This window comes from Sander vitreus, chromosome 16 (genome assembly GCF_031162955.1).
Source record: "Sander vitreus isolate 19-12246 chromosome 16, sanVit1, whole genome shotgun sequence".
In the NCBI taxonomy this organism is placed as follows: Eukaryota; Metazoa; Chordata; class Actinopteri; order Perciformes; family Percidae; genus Sander; species Sander vitreus.
In genome coordinates, this window is record NC_135870.1 from 26,274,111 (window position 1) to 26,283,100 (window position 8,990).

The window sequence follows — 8,990 nt, forward strand, 5'->3', positions numbered from 1 at the left end:
GGCGTAAAGTGTAGTGAATGTCGTGTGGATGGATGAAAGGTTATATTTATATAATTTATTAATAACTTATTTAGCTAACATATTTACACATCTAAAAGACATTAAGCATCACAGAGATTAGTTTTGTTACGGTGCTGGTGAATGTTAGCTGATGTTAGCTTATTTGTGTCGCCAGATCTCGCAAAAGTTTGGTTCTGAGACAGAAAAAGGTCTCAAACAACAAGTAAATTTTCTTCTGATGTGTCGGTCCGAAAAAGGCCATTTTGGTGTCAGAATGTTCTGGAGATATGTGGCTTGTGAAAAATGTGTCCAATATTTACTTTAGTCACTATGGGGCGAAAGCATCACTCATAATTTGTGTTCACGTTCACTTCACCCGTTGGAATCAACACACTCAGGACCTGCCGCTAGTCTCCTAAAGTATGGAGTTATATTCCTATCTTTATTCAAGAGCGCATTATTTCAATTTGAGAGCATTTCTCACTAATATTACGTTCAGATGTAATAATTTCCCTCAAAACCTTGCTCTCACACTCAAATAGTCACTGCTCCCGCTTGGATTTGCTGTGCTTGTGCTTAAACTTTGTGCTTGGACTCAGATATTTCTCCTTGCACTCAGGCTGATTCTGTGAGCTTGCAAATCTTCTCCTCTCTGATTTTTCCTGCGCTCTCGGATTGTTTGTGTGACAACCCTATCAAAATTCAGCAACCAATAGAATGCCAGCTGTAGTGTTGACCAATGAAATGATCCCTGCCCCGTTGAGGGTGCGTTCGTTTTATGTTCGAACATCCGTTGCGGAGGGCTCCTCTGTAACCATGGATCTGTAACCCAAGTTTATTTACCCCCGCCGTCCATCGCTTTATTATTAGTATATGTCAATAATGTGCACAGAATGGTCGACGCTCTTTCACCTGCACCCATCAGGAAACAGGAGAAAGCTTTGAAGTGGGACATATCAAGATAGGTACACAACTATGAGGGTGAGTAACATAAATTAAGCACTTAGCATTTGGCGCTAGCCATAACTAGCCTAGCTTGATGTCCGTAAACAAATAGCTTTTCTTTATACCAGTAGTTTAGCTAGCTAGATTGAACGACATATGACGGACAGTATGCGTGTATTTACAACTGGTATTTAATGACCCCACTTTGTATTTTTTCCTGGTTTGGTTAACCATGTTCCTGGGGATTTGGCTAATTTCAGACATGCTAGAGGCAATAGTAAAACCTAAACTGTAATATAACTGAAAAACAAAAGAAACTGGATTGTTTGTATCAGTTTTTACATCACTGTTGCATGTTTTTCAGATATTGTTCTAAATTCTTATAACATTATTTTAACAATAACATTCATATATATCTGTATAGAAAGTTGTAAGTACAATTTCATTCCTATAATAAAACACTATTTAAAATAGCAGTTATTTATTTTTACCCTAATGAAATCAATACAAAGCAAACTGAACAGAAAAAAAACAAGTATTTTGTTTCAGTTTCCCTTCTTCCAGGTGTGACTGAAGTACCCCTGTTGAGCTGCATCACACAGCTGTGCATGGACCAGTGTTCAACCACACTGCTGTGTTGTTCCAGTCAGTACATTACTCCAAACGCAAAATCCCATTGGTTCCCCCTGTACTCACCTGTGTGCAGAGGGCACGTCTGCAACGTTGGCAAGTCTGATAATAATTTAATTGTAAAATCATGTTACATACACTTATCATTTCTTTATCTTGCTTAAATTCACAGGGTGCACAACAAGGCCCGGGAGAGAAAATGACTGTGATGTCCACAAATCCAAAGCATTGAAGGTAAGGTAAGATAGTAATGATGTTAAATAAAGCTATGTACACCTAATATCTTATGTGTTGATGTCTATGAATTTAAACTTAAATAGGAGCACACTATACACAGACAACAGTGGAGAGTTGCTGGATCTGTCTGTCCTCAAAGTGCCAGAGATCTACAAGGACTTCACCCCTGTTTCTGCACCATCACCTGCATAATCCAAGTGATAAAAGAGAGAACAAGCTATTGTGTTCTCTGCTTACATGAATAGGTGCCTGTAATGTCTTCCCACATATACAATCAATTCAATAAATGTTGATAAGTATCACTGATATTTCTTAAATCATTGTAGTTTTTCAGAGCAGTAAGATAGATTATTAAATTTACCAAAGTGGACACTTGCAGGTTGTTAAACGGCTTTAATTTACCTTGTCAAAACAATGAGTAATTCATAACAAACTGCACAATATTTGACACAAAACCTAAAAAGCATATGGTTCATACTCCTGTAAAGCAGTACACTTTGCCTGTAGGATTTACTGTAGCAGGAACATTGATATTGGCAAACAGATGACCCAGGTACAGGTGAGTTTGTGAGCAGCGTTATGATATGAACTAAAAGAGAAGATAAGCCTAGTGTTCACAAGTTACACAAGTTAAGAATAATTGAATTAAATAGGAGGTATATACAACTAGTACAAGATAAATTAACTATACAAGAGCAATTAAGGTAAAGTTATGAGGTAGTAGCAAGCTAGTGACATATAATCAATAGCAGTGAGTCAAGTCAACAGTGTACACCAGAATAATATATACTGTGATTAAGTAATGATTCTTAGTGTTGTCTGTAGTCTACTAATATAACAAAACAGAAAAATAATATAGTGTATGATGCAGTATGGAGAACAACCGAGTCCCATATGACCCCAAGAGACTAAGTGCAGCTGTTGATGATGTTGTAGATGGTTGTAGTCTGTAGCCAGCCATACAGTAGGTAGATCTGGAGCAGCAGGGTGACTTCTAGCTTTCATGGGTTGGTGATAAGACACTGTGCTGCTATGATGCAGCATTGGTCGAGCCCTTTTTTTCTGTTTAGTTTGCTTTGTATTCATAAAAAAAAAAATGCTATTTAAGGAGCAAATCATTTCTAGATCTGTTTTTATTATAGTGATAATATTGTACTTAACATTACAACGTTTTATACAGACTGATATGAATCCATCATTTTCAAACTAATGTTATATGAAGGAATTAAGACTAAATTCTGATGAACAACACACAACAGTGATGCAAAAACGGACACAAACAATCCAGTTTCTGGTGTTCTTTCAGTTATATTACAGTTTAGGTTTTATTATTGGCTCTAACATGAAATTAGCCAAATCCCCAGGAACACGGTTAACCAAACGAGGAAAAAATACAAAGTGGGGTCATTAAATACACACATACTGTCCGTCATATGTTGTTCAATCTAGCTAAACTATAAAGAAAATCTATTTGTTTACTGACATCAAGCTAGGCTATATGCTAGCATGTCTGAAATTAGCCAAATCCCCAGGAACATGGTTAACCAAACGAGGAAAAAATACAAAGTGGGGTCATTAAATACCAGTTGTAAATACACACATACTGTCCGTCATATGTTGTTCAATCTAGCTAAACTATAAAGAAAATCTATTTGTTTACGGACATCTAGCTAGGCTATATGCTAGCATGTTTGAAATTAGCCGAATCCCCAGGAACATGGTTAACCAAACAGGAAAAAATACAAAGTGGGGTCATTAAATACCAGTTGTAAATACACGCATACTGTCCGTCATATGTCGTTCAATCTAGCTAGCTAAACTACCGGTATAAAGAAAAGCTATTTGTTTACGGACATCAAGCTAGGCTAGCTATGGCTAGCGCCATATGCTATGTGCTTAATTTATGTTACTCACCCTCATAGTTGTGTACCTATCTTGATATGTCCCACTTCAAAGCTTTCTCCCGTTTACTGATGGGTGCAGGTGAAAGAGCGTCGACCATTCTGTGCACATTATTGACATATACTAATAATAAAGCGATGGACGGCGGGGGTAAATAAACTTGGGTTACAGATCCATGGTTACAGAGGAGCCCTCCGCAACGGATGTTCTAACATAAAACGAACGCACCCTCAACGGGGCAGGGATCATTTCATTGGTCAACACTACAGCTGGCATTCTATTGGTTGCTGAATTTTGATAGGGTTGTCACACAAACAATCCGAGAGCGCAGGAAAAATCAGAGAGGAGAAGATTTGCAAGCGCGCAGAATCAGCCAGTGCAAGGAGAAATATCTGAGTTTGAGCACAAGCACAGCAAATCCAAGCGGGAGCAGTGACTATTTGAGTGTGAGAGCAAGGTTTTGAGGGAAATTATTACAACATCTGAACGTAGTATTAGTGAGAAATGCTCTCAAATAGGAAATAAAGATAGGAATGTAACTCCATACTAAAGAGGCGTGGCCGTGGCGGGGTCCACGTGACACAGATACAGGAAACTACTCTGAGTTGGGGCGTCTCGGTTCTAAACCGTCTCTGATATAAAGCCCCTGTACACAAGAATGTACTTCTGTATGTTGGGTGAAAGTTGATCTTGAGAAAAACGTGGTGAAATATTTGGTTGTCAATTGTAAAATGGTGGTCATGAATTACACTGTGAGACACATCCACCAATGAGCGAGCTTTAGAGACCAAAGACAGTGACACGGGACAGCAGTAGCCCAGTAGTCTGTGGGGACTTGGCTTGGGAACCAGAGGTTCGCCGGTTCAAGTTACCGTATGGACTGAGTGTGGACTGGTGATGCCTTGACTTTTCCACAAGCGCCACGCTGAGGTTGACATTTTTGGTTTTGAGGTTACACATTCATGTCCTCCTAAAGATAACCCCTTTAGTGAACTTTTGCCGTAACCCTCTCTCATCTGTTTCTCTCCTCTTCCTTACCTCACCCGTTTTCTCCTTCCTTCATTGCATAATTTCCCCTCCTTTTCCTTTTACCGCTCCTCCTCTTTTTTTTCCCTCCCCCAATAACCCCCTCCTCTCCCTTTTCTCCCTCTTATCTTTTTCAATCTTCTGTCTTCCTGCCCGTATTCCCACCCTCCCCCCTGTCTCTCCGTCCTCACCCCTGTGTTTCCTCCTTTTCCAATCTTTTCCCCATCTTCCAGCTCTGTCCCTCCATCCCTCCACACCTTCCCGTTCATTCCTATCTCGTTCTCTCCCCCTCTTCTCCTCCCCCTCCCTCCATCTTTTTTTTCCCAGCAGTCCCCTGCGGTGTTGCAATCACCTCTGCTGCTGTTGATTAAGCTGAGAGAGATTGGCTGTCCACGACCCAATAACCCCTGAGGGCGCTGGGCTGGGCGCCTCCTCCCCTTCTACTCCCCCCCCCCACCATCTGAGCCAGCTGCAATCTCTCCTTTCATTTTCATTTCTTATTTTTTCTCCTCACCTTCTCTTTCCTCTTGTCCCCCTCCCTGGCCTTTTTTCTCCTTTCGTCTCTTCCTTTTCCTCTTGTATCTCTGTCTCGTCTTCTCCAGTTTAATCTCAACTTGTCTACTCGTTTTTGTCTTCTCTCCTCATCTCATGTGTTCTTCTTTCCCTCAAGACATTCATCTCTTACCTCTCCTCTTCCCATCATCTCCTCTCTCAGAGTAGTTAGCTACTGGAGCTAAAACTCTTGTGGATGAAGATCGTTTTTGTCTCAAAATGCCGCTTATAAAATGAAAACGTGTAGATGTGTAGCCTCACTGTCCCGGTGTCTGCTCTCCTCTAGTCTCCTATTGTTTCTTCCTCCTCTTTTCCTCTTCTTTCTGATTTAGTCAACAAAGTAGACTGGGCAGCCCCGCACATCTGTGCCACCGGTCAACTTCCAAAGACTTCCTGGCATTTGGACCGTATTTGGCTGAATCCAGACGTTGATATGGGACAGTACTTGTGCCGTGACTGTTTTTTCTACTTGGAGTGGAGATGTGTTAACATTCCAAGTTTTATTATAAAAAATAAATAAAAAATGTTTAAAATCTTGGGGAATTTGCGGAAAATTCAGCGGAATTCTGCTTCCGCAGATTCTGTGTGGACCTGCTGATGATTTTAGAAGTCCATGAAAGCACCAGAAGCTACTGTACAAGAAGACAGACCGAGAGAGACCTCTACTGTTTCTCTCCTCTCCTCCTATGCCTGAGCTCCTACCTGTCCTATCTTACCTCTCCTTTCTCCTCACTTTTGATCTCCTCTCCAGACCACCTCATCCACTTTCTCTTGTCATTCTCCTCCTCCTCCTCCTCTTATTCCTACTGTTTTCTCTCAACTGCCCTTCATTCTCACGTCTTCTCTCTCTTTTCAACATCCAACATTCAACATGTTCTTTAATTTTGAAATCTTTCTCTGTTTTTGTCTGGTCAGCTCAGTGGGGGAAGGGCTGTTCAAAACGTGTGTGTGTGTGTGTGTGTGTGTGTGTTTTGGTGACTGCCGGCTGCTAGTAATTGAAAAGCCGGGACACCAGCGCCTGCAACCCCCGTGACCTCCTATTGAGAGAACGAGCATTGATTTCTACAAAGAGAGAGAGAGAGAGAGAGAGAGAGAGAGAGAGAGAGAGAGAGAGAGAGAGCGAGAGAGAGGACTAAAGTAAAAGAGAAATTCTAAAGTAAAAGAGAAATTAGAAGGAAAAAAATTTGAGAAAACAGTGAGGAACAAGACCAGAGGTCAGGGAAGAGAGAAAGAGAGGTAGATACAAACTACAGGAAAGCAATAGAGGTAACCTGGAAAGGATGAAAGGAAGGGTGAAGACAAAGGAAGGAAAGGAGGAGCCAGACAGACAGACAAAAAAAGGAGGGGAGAAAGGAAAGGGAAGATAAAAGGGCATACAGTACATGCAAAAAAAACATGGGAGGGAGAAAATTTCATGAGAAAAAGACTGGAGGAGGGAGGAATCAGGAAGTTTGGTATTAAACTAGGAAATATTGAATGTCAACATGCATGGGGAAAAAGCAGAAAATTTATATTAAAAACTCGATTTTGCTAATAGGCTGCTGATGATGCTAACAGTTGCCAACAAGTTCCATATATAAATAAATGTTTTTTAGCTTAATTTACCTTAACTGAACAGCTTCAGAGTCATTGGAATGGTTATATGACTTTTTTTCGGGTTGAAAGGTGGTTGTCTCGCTTCCCCCTAGTGCCTGTGAGCGTAAAAACCATCCTTGCAACTTTTGTGACCAAAAGTGCGACTTTACATTCTCCTACGTGCTGATTTATTAACCCCAGAGCTGTTGAAAGACTGACTAGCCCCGTTTGACATGCTAGCTAACATTAGCTAAAATTAGCTCGTGGTAGCTTAGACTGCAGTTACATTTTTGTATTTGTAGTCCCGAACTGCATACTACAAGTACAAAAATACTACAAAAATACTACAAAAATGTACACAATTGAACATTGTTCAGGTACACATTCAGCCAGTTGGAACATAAGAACACACCAGAATAGGCCTGTTTAGTAAGCTGTATATGATGGCCGCATTCCTACACTTGTAATTCAATGTGGAAGTAATCCAAGTATTCAGAATACGTTACTCAGATTGAGTAACGTAACGGAATACGTTAAAAATTACATTTTTGGGCATGTATTCTGTATTCTGTAACGGAATATGTTTTGAAAGTATCCTTCCCAACACTGCCGGCTAGCTATAAGAACAAGGCAGCGATGGAGTTTTTCACACTATCGTCATGGCTGAGGCGGCAAAAAAGAAGAAGAAAGCTAGGAAAGCATTGTCGGAGGAACAGAAAGAGGAAACGGCAGACTGACCGAGCGAGGAGTCAGACATAAGTAAACATCGGACCTGCGTTTTCAGAATGGCGAGAACTGAGACAAACAGACGCCTGCAAATCCGATGCTGACCTGGCGTTCTTGCTGTTGCACTTTTAAGTATCCTTGGGATAAACTCTGTTTAATCTTTGTATTTCTTGTTATTGTGACCTCAGGATGCTTGCTATTGTCTGTAAAGGTTGTTATTATAATTGCTGTCTGTTACGGGCTAAGCCGGCGAACACACAGCTAGTAACAAATGCACATGACCAGAGGGAGAAGATGGGAGGGGGGAGGGTCGCCAACAAGTTTTTACGACAGTGTTGCCAAATATCTATTCCGAAGCTGTAGGGGGAGCTCTACAGAGAAACCTGCGAGCAAAAAGCGAGAAAACAGCAAAGAAATTGCCAAAACCGCATAGCGCCCTTTTAACTTTCGTCGCGGCAAAACGCTCATATTGTGTGGACTACATTTAACTATAATGTCCGCCGAAACGACCGTCAGCTAGCGGTGCTTTGTACCCGGCTCAAAGTCACATATTTTCGGGTAACTGAAACACCAACTTCCGCTGATACAACGGAGGTCTGTAGCCGGCGTCCCAAAGCTCTGTAGCGGCTTAAACAACTAGCAACTGCTGCCCGCCATCATGGAGCTCGTAGCCAGCCGGCGTCACGTGACCAGCCGGCGTCACGTGACCAACCGGCGTCACGTGACCAGCCGGCGGTCTCCTAATTTCGTAGGATATCAAATGTTTTGGTGTGTATACATTTTCGTACGATATCATACGCACCCGTTCATGAGAATGCGTTGTCTACTGGCACAGGACAAAGAAGTTGGTGTTCCAGAAGGATGTGGGTCCTTGCACTTTTTTAATCCATCTTGGAGTAGTGGTGGCCAGAGCCAGCAATATTTTCAACGGTTAAATCACAATGAACACGTCTCCTGTCACATTGCCAATGTTTTAAGTCCATATGTGTAGATGGGGTGTAAAGGATTTCAGGATATTTAATATAAATATGCAAATGCACAGGATTGAAACAAATCTTATCAGATGCTAAGAAAAAAACACAATCTGAACATTAGAAGCTAAACAAAGACAGGAGTCATTGCAGGTCTACTTTTATATCCCTGCAGAGATTGTTCTTAGAGCAGTGAGAATAATATTAGATTACTAAAGTAGGGGGCAACTAATGATTATTTCTATTGCCGATTAATCCGTCGATTATTTTCTTGATTAATCGATAACTTGTTTGGTCTATAAAATGTCAGAAAATGGTGAAAAATGTCGATCAGTGTTGTTTTGTCCACAAGTCAAAGATATTCAGTTTACTGTCACAGAGGAGTGAAGTAACTAGAAAATATTCACATTTAAGATACTGGAATCA